General features: G+C 39.1%; 1 protein-coding gene across 1 annotated transcript in view; it reads right to left on the minus strand.

Moving 5' to 3' along the window:
• Window positions 1-16,276, minus strand: part of Rbcn-3A (Rabconnectin-3A) — a 2,573,828-nt gene that overhangs the window by 308,218 nt on the left and 2,249,334 nt on the right. The gene's annotated exons all lie outside the window — the stretch shown is intronic.

Here is a 16,276-nt window from a genome sequence, read left to right on the forward strand (position 1 = left end):
ACAAAGGCATTGTATTCAATAAGGAGCATTATGGTGCGTGGAAATTCATGGGAAGGAAATATTCACCGGAATAACAGTTGTTTTATATTGTTAATACTATTAGTTAGAAGTTGTTATTATAAAATAACCGTTTGCCTGCGTGCAAAAATTAGTATATAAGGGCGACGAGTTCGCATAAAAATTCAGAGATTAGGAGACAGGCATACGAGTGGGTAGGTTTTATGACTACCGACCAAGAGTACACCTGAAGGTTTATGACTGCAATTGTACTAAAAGTATATTCGTCTGGAGGCTTTATTACTCCATTCGACCGCAGAGGTTGGCCGAGGGCTTTATTACCTCAGTCACCTCTTACAAAGCAAGGGAATCAGCTAGGAGTAGAAATAGAATGTTTATTAAATAAATACTTTTATAACGCTTTTATACGAAATAAACATGGTTATTCTTTTAGAAGGACCGGTAGGAATTTCTACTTTCAGGAACCCTGGACGGACTGAGACCAACACCGGCAAAGTCAAAGCAAAAGTCCGTCACAAACTCTTTAAATTATAAAATAAGATCATAGAGTTAAGACAGAATCATATGTAAATATGCTGTTATTTGTAGGGTACTTAAGTTTTACTATATGCATATATTTATTTGAATGCTTATAACTTTTATACTAGTTCATCGATTTTGTTGAATGAAAGCTTATTTTTTTTTTTTGTAATAAAACAGAGGGGGTGATTTTACATAGGAATTTCATAATGGCGTCTCTGGGGCATTTTGGCTGTAAACCAGTGATACTAATAGTAACACAAGGGCGCGAGGAGACCTTGGCCGGGGTTCTCTTCCAATTTTAATAGCGCTGCTTTTAATTTAATCCTACGAATGGCGAGAAATACCTCATTTATTCCGATTCTGTACGAGATTTGCAAGGCAGCTGACAATTTTCCTAGAAGCTTTTCATGGCAGATTTACTATCGGAGTGTTTACCAGACCACTGCCGAAAAACTTCTCTGTAAAGTATTATGTTTATAGTTCCAGGGACTTAAGCCCACGAGCTTTAGTATCGGGCACATCAACACCATCCAAACTACGGTACCCACCATCAAAATTAATAAAAGTGAAATCATGAAATTTTACTCGATTTTTTTTTGATATGTTTCAATAAAATATGTTAATTAAATGAATAATTTTATTCGGCCCGTCCTTAGCCGATATTTTCTTTGCTAATAAGTTACGTCTAGAAATTCTGTTTAGCCGTTCCATAGTTCTGCCAGCACTGGCTCACATACAACTTCAAGTTTGTTCTCCAATGATGGCAGAGCTTTGCCACTCCCAAATTTAAAAATCTGGACGGGTTGCTTTTACAAAGTAAGGAAAACGGGGAGTAAATCAATCACCTTCAGCGAAAATTGTAGCAGAAAAGTACATTTAGTGGTATATTAGTAGTGATAATAAATTTGTAAATGACAACAGGTTTTTGGGAGAAATAATTCATTTTCTACTAAATATTTCCTGAATTGATAAAAAGTTATGTTGGTTTGGTCATTCTTACACAATTTTTTTTGAAGAATACCGTACGTTATAATCTTATTCGAAAATACACTATCTCAAAATTTGTTTCAAAAACTCCCTATATGAGCATAAGTTCAATGCATTCTGACATAAGAGGGAGTTAAGGAGAATCATTCGCTTCACAAGGCAGCTGGTTATATGTACCGGAGCGACTCGGGATTTTTCCCGACTGTCATTACAGTGTAACCCCATTTAATTTGTTGCATCCCCCACACATTGTCATCCTCCCAGCAGCTCCTTACAGCGGGACTGCGCCATACTCTCCTGTTCGGGAAGGTATCGAACCCAATCCGGGTCCTTCTCCTGACGCCGGTCCTGAGAAATGGTTTTGCTGCGTTTGCCGGAAATGAATCTTTTTAGGACGGTCAGTGTGTCACGTGCAATGGATGGTTGCATAGTACAGGTTGCACTGGGCTAGATCCCAAAACCCGACGTCCTCGTAAATTGTATAAATCTTTTGTGGCTCCTTGCTGTTCACGCCCAAGGGCGTCCCGTAGCCTACGCCTCAGCGCCCCCACTACTTTCCAGCAGCTCTGCTGCTCAACAAGCCACAACAAGTACCCGCTGCCGCTCGCGCCCTACGGCGCCACCAGCTCATACGGCCGCTCCCACTCTTAACTACAATCTCCGTAGTAGATTCGGTAGCAATGCCGAGCATCAGTCCCCGCCCCCGTCTTCTTCTCCCCTCCGGCAGAAATCAGTGAAACAGACTCTTAGTCCCTACCACCTTTACACCAGCCAAAATATATATGTTTGCGGCATCCGCCCAATGCAGCTCCTGCCGTGGACGGTGCCACTTTCCTAGATGTTCTGGTCTCCGCGAATGAAACACGTCGACGGGCTTCATTGCGTCATGTTGCCAGGCGGCAAACCCAACTACACCGGGTCCCCAATGCTTACCCAGGGCCACAACAGCCATTGCGTCCTGGCCTCCCGCAACTCAGGCGTAGTCACCCGTCACTTACTACCAGAGTGACGACGTCTCCGCCGCTGCATTTCAGAATTCTGCAGTTAAACTGTAATTAGCTGGGAAGATCACGGAGATAGTCGATTTCATGAAGCGGTATAACATCCTTCGACTAAAGAGACTAAACTCACAGCAAGATCTGCTCTGCAGACGTGTTCTGGGTACAATGTCCACAGAAAAGGTCGCGAGAGCGGAAATGGATGCGGTCTCGCGTTTATCATACATCACTCAGTGCAATATCATATATTTGATCCCGTCATCGGCCGCAGGGACAGTGTCTTAGAACGTCACGGCTTATCCGTCCGGTCAGGCGGTGTAAACCTAGAAATCATCAACATCCCTCCTTCCACCTGTTGCCCTAGTGGATACCGCCCTAATATCAGAGCACTACTCACTGGCGATAATCGCATTATCTTAGGCGACGTCAATGTCCATCACGATCTATGGCATTCAAACCTGCAGGCGGACAGCAGGGGTGAGATGTTGGCGGATCAAATAGAAGAAAAGACGTTCTGCAAAATAAGCGGAGGCGAGCCCACTCGTATGGTAGGAAGCTGTCACAGTTCGCCAGAAATACCAATCGTGAGCGCAGGACTCGTAAAGTGCGCCAATTGGCAGCCTATGGAAACATTGGCATCTGACCACCTGCATATACTTATTTCTTTTCAGCGAACCGCCGACTTCATCGTCACCGAAAAATGCACTTTCGTCAACTTTAAGAAGGGAAAGTGGGATGCCAACAAATCCTTTATAGACAATCGCTTTGCTGCCCTTCCTATCCCGACTGATGCCTGCCAAGGGGGACGTGCTTTCCGTAAGTTCATTGAATCCGCCTCGGCTAGTTTTATTCCCGCGAGGAGAATTCCCGAAACCCGGCCTCATTTTCCGGCGAAGGCCGCAAATTTAGCGAGAGAACGTGACCTTATAAGACAGCTCGATCCCGGCAACCCCCAAATAAGGGATATAAACCAACGCATCAGATTGCTTGTGGATGAACACAAGCGGGCGAAATGGAGAGCATTTGAGTGGTTGTAACCTCTCTGCCGGTGTGGGTAAGCTTTAGTCCACCGTAAAGTAACTATCGAATCCGTCTAAGCACAATGACAAAATTTCTATCGCTTTTTGTGAAAAAAATGCGCGAGCGCTTTTTGTCGACAATATATAATGCATTCTACGGTTGACAAAGTTAGACGGAGGGTCAATAGACGCGCACAGAAACATAAATTCAGCGCGTCCCCAATTACCATCACCACCAAAGAGTTTGAGGATGTCACCGGTTATGCTCATCATCTAAAGCAGCGGACCCAGACGGCATCGACATGCCGATGCTTAAAAGCCTCGGTAAAGAGAGTCTCAAATATTTAGCACGTGTCTGCAACCTGTCCCTTTCCACCTTTGTCATCCCCGAAAAATGCAAAGTGGCCAAGGTGGTTCCGCTACTAAAGCCTGGGAAACCAGCTAACATAGGAGATTCTTATCGCCCAATATCTCTCCTATCGCCAGTAGCCAAGACACTTGAAGCCATTCTGATCCCCTACTTTAAAGCAATTTTCCAGCTAGCCAATCATCAGCATGGCTTCAGAAAATTACATAGCACGACCACCGCGCTAAATGCCATGAGTACACAGATAAATTGCGGATTAAATCAAAACCCCCACCATAGCACAGAACTTGTTGCGTTAGACCTGTCAAAAGCTTTTGATACGGTCAACCATGGCACGTTACTGCAAGACCTAGAAGGGTCTACCCTTCCCCCAAGTCTTAAAAGGTGGACCGCAAATTATCTGTCAAGAAGAATTAAACAATGGGTGCCAAAGGGTGGTGTCCTATTTCCGCTTTTGTTTAATTTCTACATATTAAAGCTACCTTCGCCACCAAAAGGACTTACTATCGTTACCTACCCCGATGGCTCCACAATAACGGCCACAGGGCCAGGCCCACAGATCGATGAGCTTTGCAACAAAATAAACGGCTACCTCCTTCATCTCTCCAGTTTTTTCGCCTCGCGAAACCTGACATTATCACCAACTAAAGCATCGGCGATCTTCTTTACAACATGGACGTCCCAAATGTCGACCATTTTGAACATCCACGTCAATGGCACTATGCTACCGACTGTCATACGCCCCAAAATCTTGGGTGTGGCGTTTGATCAGGATCAACATTTTGTGAGCATGCAGCCGCAATTGTAACGAAAATCCAGAGCTGCAATAAAATCCTCAAATCTCTTGCTGGCAGTACTTGTCGTAAAGATAAAGAAACGCTCATTACCACTTACAAAGTAATTGGCCAGCCGATTGCATGCTACGCGTCCCCGATATGGTCGCCAAGCCTAAAAACCACTCACTGGAAGAAGCTACAGGCCTGCCAAAATACCGACCTCAAAACCGCCACGGGTTGTCTTCTTATGTCCCCAGAAAACCATCTACATAATGAGGCGAGAATACTCCCCATTAGGGAGAGAAATGAAGTGCTAACCAAACAGTTCCTGTTGAATACCCAGAAACCTGGGCATCCTAACAGACATCTGATTGATGAGCCAACACCGCGCAGCGGCTTAAGGAATCATCTCCGTAAGCATTATGAGGAAATACGGCACCTGAGAACCAGGCATGCTTAACCAACGAACCGATATCATTTCGTTACCATAATTAACGTTAAGTCATTTCGTTTCGTTTATTAACGTTGATTATAGTAACGAAATGATATCGGTTCGTTGGTTAAGCATAACTGCTGAGAACACTGTCGTATGAAGCTAAAAAAACTCCAACGAACCCATATCATTTCGTTAATTTGACGTTCTTAACGTTAATAAACGAAACGAAATGACTTTGTTTCGTTTATTAACGTTGATTATCGTAACGAAATGATATCGGTTCGTTGGTTAAGCATGCCTGGTGAGAACACAGTCGTATGAAGCTAAAAACACAAGCAGGTCCTCAGTGAACTCCATAAACAGGCGTCAGACCTCTATGCCAGGAATTGCCCGGTGAATCCTGTACTCAAAGAACAATACCCAAAACTATCAGAAGAGGAATGCACTCTCCCTAGGGAAACGCGAGTCACTCTAGCTCAACTTTGAAATGGATACTGTAACAGGTTAAACTGTTACCTATCCAGAATCAACCCCGACATACAAAACATATGTCCTGGGTGTAATGTGTCCCCACATGACACCAACCATCTCTCTAACTGTATTGTGGAACCCACGCCCCTAACACCCCTCTCATTATGGTCCATCCCTGTTGAAAAACAAGTTTCCTTGGACTCCCGTTAGAGGATATTGATGACAATTTGTAATCGGTCGCACCTATTGGATGAGGCGAAGCACTGCTACAACAACAACAACAACAAGGAAAATCATTCTGAGATAAACCGTTCCTCAACCTAATTCTGATATAGGGCGTTTTTGTGACAATCCTGAAATGGGAAATTTTCTAAAAATATTTTAAGATAGGACGATTTTGAACTGTCAGCCGACATGGGGTGATACTCTACTCAGCAGGCACAATGAACTGACAAACATAATAAAAGAAAATAGCTTATTGTCCTAGAACTTTATATCCCGGCCTTGATTTTGACAGAAGAGTTAAGCTTTTGTGCGGTCCTGCTGCATAGGGAGTTTTCTCTTTTATTCTGAAAATTCGGAAAGCTCGTTTCGTTTTAAGTATTCATGCAAGTGTTCCAAATAAACCGTTAATTTAGAATATTCGGAACACGTCTGGTTTATACAACCTCACGAGGCCCGAATATTCCAAATAAATATATACATAACTATCAGACCCGGCAGACGTTGTTCTGCCCTAAATTTGATCTACCTGCATACATTTTAATAAGCTTTTTCAGTCTAAGTCTGCCCTCCCTCCTCTACACTTTTTCCTAATCCTTTTATTCACTCCTCCCTCCGTCTTTTTCGCTTCATCTATCTCCATCTTCGTCTCATTCTATATCTTTCTCAGTCTCCTTCTCTCTTTTCTCTTCTCTCAAGTTCTTCTCATTCTTCTGCATCCATTATTGCCAGTCCCAGAAGGTGGTATGTATTTTGTTCCAGTCCCATTCCGAGTCTAAGTCCCAATCCCACTCCGAGTCTCAGTCCCAGTCCTAGTCCTTAACCCCGTCCCAGTTCGTCTCTGGTCTACTTTCCGGAAAAAAGGATCGTAAATATTAATATAGGCAAATTTATATACCAAATTTTAGGCAAATCGAATAGGACGTATGTAAATAGGTATTATTAATTCATGTCTTTATTTCGGCTTCGCATGCATATTTATCAGTTTTGCCAGGTTGATGTGACTAAATCGAATATCGCAATGAAAATTAATTTAAAGCTCTCAGCAAGAGCTTTCATTTGATATTCATAACACACATAGATTCTAGGGGTATGCGGGTCTAAGTTTTGGCCTATATCTCGCGACCCTAGTCATCCAGAGGTGTAAAACTTACTCTGTACTAAAGCACACTTCAACAGCTTCAATTTGATACCCATAATGTAAAAACACATCCTAGTGTTACCCTTATCCACTCTACCAAAGCACTCATCAACAGCTTTCATTTGTTATCCATAATGTATAAGCACATTCTAGGGGTACTCGGCTCCACGTTTTGGCCTATATCTCGAGACCCTAGTCACCCAAGGGTATGAAAATTAGCCTCTACTAAAGCACTCACCAACAGCTATCATTTGATATCCATATTCTACAAATACATTCTAGGGGTACCCGGGTCCACATTTTGGCCTATATCTCGAGACCCTGTGGGTCGATTGCAACCAAACCTATGTAATAACCACCGCGAGAGGTATACGCAACCTATTTGAAAGTTTGAAGAAAATCGACAGACACATCTCTTCAAACACCGGCGACCAACTAACACACATTTTAGCCTTTCTTTTTATATACATAATATCCGGACCCGTGCGCATATTGCGCAACAAAATACAGACAAGATTCTAGCTACATATTTAAATATTTTTACAATACTTCTTTGAATACAATATTAGACGTGAAAATAAAATCATTTGTTATTTTTTGTTTGTTTCTTGCACTGAAAGGGTAATATCCTCAAATCGTCTTACTCTAAAAAAAGCTACATATAATTTCCTGTGTGAAAATACAGAGCTAGGCAAATATAAGCCAGCTTTGTCAAAAGTTTGACCTTGTCCTTTATTCATTGTCATAGCGAAAGCTACTTTTAACGGAAACTGTTTTTTGTCATCTGGAAAGGTGCAGTTAGATCTGATGGGGTAAGTTTAATTCTAGGTATAATTGCTAGGGGAGGGGGGCAAGCCGGAAGGATTTAGGGAATTAAGAAACTCAGTTAGGTTAGGTTAGGTTCAAGTGGCTGCCGTCCACATCGGAGCGGCACACTTATGACTTTACAGGCCCATTGTGTAACCACACGGGTTTGTTCCTACTCTCCTAATCAAACCACTTCGTTGAGTTTGTGAAGCTAACTAAGCGCACAAAATTTTATCCCGATTGGAGATGGTTTAGGCGTGTCGCAGGGGGGTCAAATTTGAAATTGTTCTATGGAGACTCAAAAAATAAAAGTGATTTTTCTTTTTATCTAATACTCAAAATCGGTAGCCCTATGGTAGAAAATATCAGGTGCAAATTCTGGTCCCGATTGGAAACGCCTAAGGGGTGTTGCTGGGGGTTGAAGTTCAGACTACCCTATGGATACTCGAAAAATAAAAGTGATTTTTCTTTTTATCTAATACCCGAAATAGATAGCACTATGGTCGGAGATATCACATACAAAACTTGGTTATGATTGGAAAAGCCTAAGGCGTGTCGCAGGGGGGTAAAAGTTCAGACTACCCTATGGAGACTGGAAAAATAAAAGTGGTTTTTCTTTTTATCTAATACCCGAAATAGATAGCACTATGGTCGGAGATATCACATACAAAATTTCGTTATGATTGGAAAATTCTAAGGCGTATCGCAGGGGGTAAAACTTCAGACTACCTTATGGAGACTCGCAAAATAAAAGAGAAAGAGAAAAGAGAGGAATGGTCTATATATAGTAACTTATGGGTTTTTTGTCAATATTATAAGCAAATTAATTGCATAAAATAAATTACGTTTTCAAGTGATCAAGAACTGAAGTTGATATTTCGTTTCAATATGGTATCGCGACAAAAAATTAAGATTTATTTAGTGGGCCTCATCGAAAACCAAATTGCGGGTGCCAAGTTGCCTTCTAATGGGCAAGTGTTACGGATTTTTTTTCTACAATATTAGAAAAATAAAATTAAGTGTTCGCGAGAGTGCATATCTTGTGATAAAAGAGACGGAAGTGTTATGGCAAAAAGCACGCATCCCTCTCAAGCCTAAACATCATATTGTTGCGAAGTTAGAAGCGTTATATATGAGATGGCGTTCGCTTTTTAAAAGCAGTAAACGCCATTCTGCACACCAAAAAGCGAAATAGTCGAGTTTTTGCGAAGAATTGGAAAATTTATTTGATATAGCTCACGAAAAAGCATTGAACATGATCAACAACCAAAGTGATAAGGAGTTTCTTATCAATCAGAGGAAGAAAGGACGTTTAGGCGCATTTTCAAGAATAAATTGTACCGGAAATAATAAAGAAGTGCTTTAAAAAGCTACGATGTAGACTCCCCTGGAGGTAATAAACATTATTTGTTAATATTTACAATTACGTAATTCCAAATATCATTTCAATACTGCGTTAGAAGAAGCCGTTGAAGAAAACGAAAATGAAGATTTTGATCGGCGAAGCAATTGCTCACTAAAAATATCAAATCGAAATGAACCAAAAAACAAAAGAGGGCAGAAAAGTTTAATTACACCCAAACAAGTATTAGTTCGTGATAAGCGTAAAGTAAGTTGCTCACTAGAAGGATCAAGTCGAAAAGTGGCAAAAAACAAACGAGGGCAAACAAATTTTATTACACTCAAACTAGTATCAGTTCTTGACAGTTGTAAAGTCAGCGATCGAAATGCAGTCAGAATACTAATAGCAGTATCCGAAGCCCTTGGTGCAAATGTAATAACTCTAACCGTAAAACGCAGTAGTATCCGACGATGTCGTCTACAAAAGCGCCGATACATAATGAAGCAGCTAAAATGATCGTTTGAATCCAAAGCAATTACGTCAGTTACCGTTCACTGGGATGGGAAGTTGTTGCCTGCAACAGAAGGAACAGGGAAAGTAGACAGGCTTCCAACAATTATTTCCTGGGAAGATGGAAAACAACTACTCGGTGCTCCAGCAATTTCGAACGGAAGTGGAAAAGCCCAAGCTTCTGTAGTATACGACTTACTTGTTGGGTGGAAAGTACACGACAAAGTTGAAGCGGTATGTTTTGATACAACGGCGTCGAACACGGGCGGGTTACAGGGAGCTTGTGTTTTCTTGGAACAAAAACTTGGTAAAAGCTTGTTGCATTTGCCGTGTCGTCACATTATATACGAAATAGTGGTACGCAGCGCTTTCGAAGCAAAAATACCCTTAACAAAAGGACCTAATGTTGAGATTTTTAAAAACTTTAGAGACACCTGGTCCAATTTAGACAAACGTCATTTCAAAACTGGAATTGAGGACGGCTTCGTCAGAACAGCAATACCTAATAAAGAAGAACTTGTAGATAGCTTCCATCACATTTTAGTATCAAGACAGCCTCGTGAAGACTATAAAGAATTTGTAGAACTAGCACTTATTTTTCTTGGTTGTTCTCCAAAGAGCTATACATTTTCAGCACCAGGCGCCTTCCACCACGCTCGGTGGATGGCAAAGGGTATTTATACTCTAAAATTATATATCTTTCGAGAATAGTACATATTCGAAAAAACTTAGAAATAGCACTTCGGGATTTATGCATTTTTGTAGTTAAAATTTATTTAGAGATTTGGATGCACGCCTCTAAATCCATAGCTGCCCCAGGCGATGACTTCTTTTTTGTTAATGAGTTATACCAATACAAAAACTTTGACAAGGTGATAATTGAAGCCACGTTCTCGAAGTTCAAAAATCATTTATGGTATCTCTCACCGGAAACAGTTTGTTTGGAAAAATTTGCATCTGATATTTTCTACCATAGGGCTACCGATTTCGAGTATTAGATAACAAGAAAAATCACTTTTATTTTTTGAGACTCCATAGATCAATTTCAACTTTGACCCCCATGCGAAACGCCTCAACCATCTACAATCGGGATAAACATTTTTGTGCGATATAGTTGACCATGGTGCAATCGATCTAGGGGGTTATACATTCGATTATAAGGAATACCCTAATGTACATATGAATGTATGTAATACGGTGATACCCATTCTGAAATGAATTATATTTAAAAAACACGTGTACTTTCTCTGGTATCAAGAACATATTAAAACAAGTAGGGAAGGCTAAGTTCGGGTGTAACCGAACATTACATACTCAGTTGAGAGCTGTGGAGACAAAATAAGGGAAAATCACGATGTAGTAAAAAGAACCTAGGGTAACCCTGGAATGTGTTTGTATGACATGTGTATCAAATGGAAGGTATTAGAGGGTATTTTAAGAGGGAGTGGGCCATAGTTCTATAGATGGACGCCATTTAGGGATATCGCCATAAAGGTGGACCAGGGCTGACTCTAGAATTTGTTTGTACGATATGGGTATCAAATGAAAGGTGTTAATGAGTATTTTAAAAGTTCTATAGGTGGACGCCTTTTCGGAATATCGTTATAAAGGTGGACCAGGGTTGACTCTAGAATGCGTTTGTACAATATGGGTATCAAATGAAAGGTGTTAATGAGTATTTTAAAAGGGAGTGGGCCTTAGTTCTATGGGTGGACGCATTTTCGGGATATCGCCATAAACGTGGACCAGGGGTGGCTCTAGAATGCTTTTATACAATATGGGTATCAAACGAAAGGTGTTAATAAGTATTTTAAAAGGGAGTGGGCCTTAGTTCTATGGGTGGACGCCTTTTAGGGATATCGCCATAAGCGTGGACCAGGGGTGGCTCTAGAATGCGTTTGTACAATATGGGTATCAAATGAAAGGTGTTAATGAGTATTTTAAAAGGCGTGGGCCTTAGTTCTATAGGTGGACGCCTTTTCGAGATATCGCTATAAAAGTGGACCAGGGGTGACTCTAGAATTTGTTTGTACGATATGGGTATCAAATGAAAGGTGTTAATGAGTATTTTAAAAGGGAGTGGGTCTTAGTTCTATAAGTGGACGCCTTTTCGAGATATCGCCATAAACGTGGACCAGAGGTAACTCTAGAATGTGTCTGTACGATATGGGTATCAAAGTAAAAGTATTAATGAGGGTTTTAAAAGGGAGTGGCCCTTATTTGTATATGTGAAGGCGTTTTCGAGATATCGACCAAAATGTGATCCAGAACATCATCTGTCGGGTACCGCTAATTTATTTATATATGTAATACCACGAACAGTATTCCTTCCAAGATTCCAAGGGCTTTTGATTTCGCCCTGCAAAACTTTCTCATTTTCTTCTACTTAATATGGTAGGTGTCATACCCATTTTACAAAGTTTTTTTCTAAAGTTATATTTTGCGTCAATATACCAATACAATTACCATGTTTCATCCCTTTTTTCGTATTTGGTATATAATTATGGCATTTTTTTCATTTTTCGTAATTTTCGATATCGAAAAAGTGGGCGTGGTCATAGTCGGATTTCAGCCATTTTTTACACCAATACAAAGTGAGTTCAGATAAGTACGTGAACTGAGTTTAGTAAAGATATATCGATTTTTGTTCAAGTTATCGTGTTAACGGCCGAGCGGAAGGACAGACGGTCGACTGTGTATAAAAACTGGGCGTGGCTTCAACCGATTTCGCCCTTTTTCACAGAAAACAGTTACCGGCCTAGAATCTAAGCCTCTACCAAATTTCACAAGGATAGGTAAATTTTTGTTTGACTTATGGCATTAAAAGTATCCTAGACAAATTAAATGAAAAAGGGCGGAGCCACGCCCGTTTTGAAATTTTCTTTTATTTTTGTATTTTGTTGCACCATGTCATTACTGGAGTTAAATGTTGACATAATTTACTTATATACTGTAAAGATATTAACTTTTCTTTTAAAATTTGACTTAAAAAAATTTTTTTTTAAAAAGTGGGCGTGGTCGTTCTCCGATTTTGATAATTTTTATTAAGCATACATACAGTAACAAGAGTAACGTTCCTGCCAAATTTCATCATGATATCTTCAGCGACTGCCAAATTACAGCTTGCAATACTTTTAAATTACCTTCTTTTAAAAGTGGGCGGTGCCACGCCCGTTGTCCAAAATTTTACTAGTTTTCTATTCTGCGTTATAAGTTCAACTCACTTACAAAGTTTCATCGCTTAATCCGTATTTGGTAATGCATTATCGCACTTTTTCTATTTTTCGAAATTTTCGATATCGAAAAAGTGGGCGTGGTTATAGTCCGATATCGTTCATTTTAAATAGCGATCTGAGATGAGTGCCCAGGAACCTACATACCAAATTTCATCAAGATATCTCAAAATTTACTCAAGTTATCCTGTTAACGGACAGACGGACGGACATGGCTCAATCGAATTTTTTTCGATACTGATGATTTTGATATATGGAAGTCTATATCTATCTCGATTCCTTTATACCTGTAAAACCAACCGCTATCCAATCAAAGTTAATATACTCTGTGAGCTCTGCTCAACTGAGTATAAATATTATGGTAATCGATATTACGAAAAAATCGATTTTACGTACAAACCCTGCAACGATGGTGTTCGTAAAATCAAGAAACTGCTGTATTTAGAGGTGATTTAAGACAAGTTCTTCCCGTTGTTAGACATGCGACCAGAACTTCAATTATTGAAAATTGTATATAACGCTCACCGTTGTGGGCAAAAGTAAAAATTCGACGATTAATCCAAAATATGCGAGCAAATAATGACCATGAGTTTAAAAACTGGTTGATCAAACTAGGAAATGGTGACTTAGAAATTCAATCAAATATATCCGAAGATACGATTAAAATACCTCGAAAATGCTACATTGATCAGAATAACCTCACTGCTAAAGTCTTTGGAACAAATGAAATAAATGACAGAAACATATCTAATTTTCATTCAACAGCTATTTTATGTCCAAAAAATGACGACTGCTCCACTTTTAATGTATCTAATTTATTGTCAGGTGAGAGCAGAATGTATCTAAGTTGCGATACAGTTGAGCAAGATGAAATTCATAATGTTCAGTGTTCTCCAACTGAGTTTCGTAAAAATTCTTAATTATCTCATCATTGCTTTATTGAATACCTAATAGAGTGAAAAATTCAGTCGGTTTTACTAGGTGCTTCGAATTTTTTTGTCAATGTAAAAAATGACAATCAAAGTGAAATTCTTTTAATAATTTACAAAAATAGAAGAACACGAAAAAATTCAAAATTTAATTTTCGCTGCATTTGCTGCAAAAGATAATATGGCTTTTTCGAAAATTGGCATATATTTGGTTAGGTGCAACATTTATGGGTAGTTGGGCATGCATTTTATTTTGATTGTATTTATAGTTAAGAAGGAAACGGATTCTTCCCATTTTAACTATTTTTGTAAAAACGATTTATCTTTTTAGGGCTGCTGACAGATGTTCGCTCAATGAAGCAAAAGGCCCTGTATGGAAAGGGAAACTTAATTATTTAATTAAAAAAATTGCGATTCGGTTAAGTTTCTGTGTGGAAACGGCATAAGACGAATTGAGGACATTACCCTTTCAGTGCAAGAAACATTCAAACAAAAAATAACAAATGATTTTATTTTCACGTCTAATATTGTATTCAAAGGAGTATTGAAAACATATTTAAATATGTAGCTGGAATCTTTAATATCAATGTGTAAATAGCTATAATATTTATAGATTTGGATTCCAAATAAGAGCGAAAAAGGGATCCGCACATAAAAACAGCAATTAGAAATAATATATATGATAGCTAAAAACAAGGCCTACGGCCAAAATTGCCCAAAGCTCGCATTAGCACGAATCTCCATCTTTACAACCAAAACTTTATTAATAGATTTGGATTCTAAAGAAGAGCGAAAAAGGGATCCGCACATAAAACCAGCAATTAGAAATAATATATATGACATAGATATTCCAAATATAAAACGACTCCATAAATTCTTAAATGCAGACAATTGTTCCCAACATACGGAATAAGTAAGTTAACACGCTCAATAAGTACATTTCATTATGGCATCTCCATTATTTACTAATTACATTTTTACGTGAACCGATTCGTCGAGTTTTTTACGTTGAACGATGAATTTTGAATTGGTTTATGATTCGTATATTTATAGGTTTACGAAAGTGCACGATTACTTGGTGTCCGCATTTTTCATAAAATTACTTATGTTCAACCACACTAATAGATTATGGCATAGTTATCAAATTCATCATAAAATTAGCAAAAATTGTTCTTGGAATTGAATTGGAATTATGCATTTCAGTACTTATCGGGTTTTTGTAAACTAATTGCTCCCTATTTCTACTACTAATATTTTTCGAAAAATCGCAAAGAAACAACACAGTTAACGTATGTCAACTCGATTTGGGAGCAAAATGGCTGCAATTCTCAAAAAATTTGTCAGCCGAGCAAACCTCTTGTGATTGAATCGTAAAAAATCGAGTACGTTTTTATTGTCAATGTATTAAATGACAATCAAAAATAAATTATTTTCTGTCATGATACTAAATATGGAGGTAGTTCCATTTAATGTGACGTTAGCCACTTGACTTTTGCGGGACAATGACAATTTCACTAAAAACATTGATGGATTTCATATTAACGAATCCGACTCAATTACTTTCATAGTTATTTTCAATAATAAAAAAAAAAAAATTAGCCGCATGCGTTAGATAGATTTTAATACGAAATATTAGCCTAGAAAAGAAGGCATTTAATAAGTTTTTCGAGCTCCCGAAAATTGCTTTGGTGGAAGAAACATCGATCGAAGTATGCATAGCATGGGAATACAGCCTTCCTAAGTGTCCGTACGTTTGCTCAGAACATTTTGACAAAACATACATGTTTGCTAATTGCTTGCTCAAGGAGGTCTTTATAAACACCGTGATTTCTAAAGAGTTTAGCATACTTAAACGCAATTTTATGAAACTGAATGATGATAAATTGACTACAAGTCCACATTTTTTATTTTTTTATTTATTGTATAATTCGAGCGTAGCGCCGGAGGCAGGAATTGCTAAACCATTTTTAAGAGAGAACATTACCCTCTAGCTCTGCAGGTTAGCCACTAGTTGTGAGAGTTCTTATGCCCGTTGTAGCAGGGGTCCCTTGGGCCAGCCCATCCTATACGCATTCTCTGCCCTGTTAGCATTGACATGGATGTGACGTCCCACAAACGTAACAAACTAAATACCCACAACACACTGCAGACTTTGGTGGTGGACTTTTTGCCAACATACCTTTAGAAATATCCAGTGCAGAGGGACGGTAATAGGGCCATGCTAGAACAACAGGATTTTTCGTGTATTTTCTTCTGTCTGGGGTCAAGCTGCCATAAATATATGAGTCATTAACCAATGTATGAGTCATTATCCACTATTTGTCAATAGAATTGCATGTTTTACAGTATTCTCAATCGATATGAATGCACATAAATCGTGCGAAAGCATATTATTGTCTCAGATGACCATTGCGTTTTCATCCTGAAAAATTCCCATCCCAAAAACCAAAATTTCGCCGTAAACAGTAACGGTATGGAAACGCTTATAGCAAAGCAAC

The sequence above is a fragment of the Eurosta solidaginis genome, chromosome 4 (assembly GCF_040869045.1).
Source record: "Eurosta solidaginis isolate ZX-2024a chromosome 4, ASM4086904v1, whole genome shotgun sequence".
Lineage (NCBI taxonomy): Eukaryota > Metazoa > Arthropoda > Insecta > Diptera > Tephritidae > Eurosta > Eurosta solidaginis.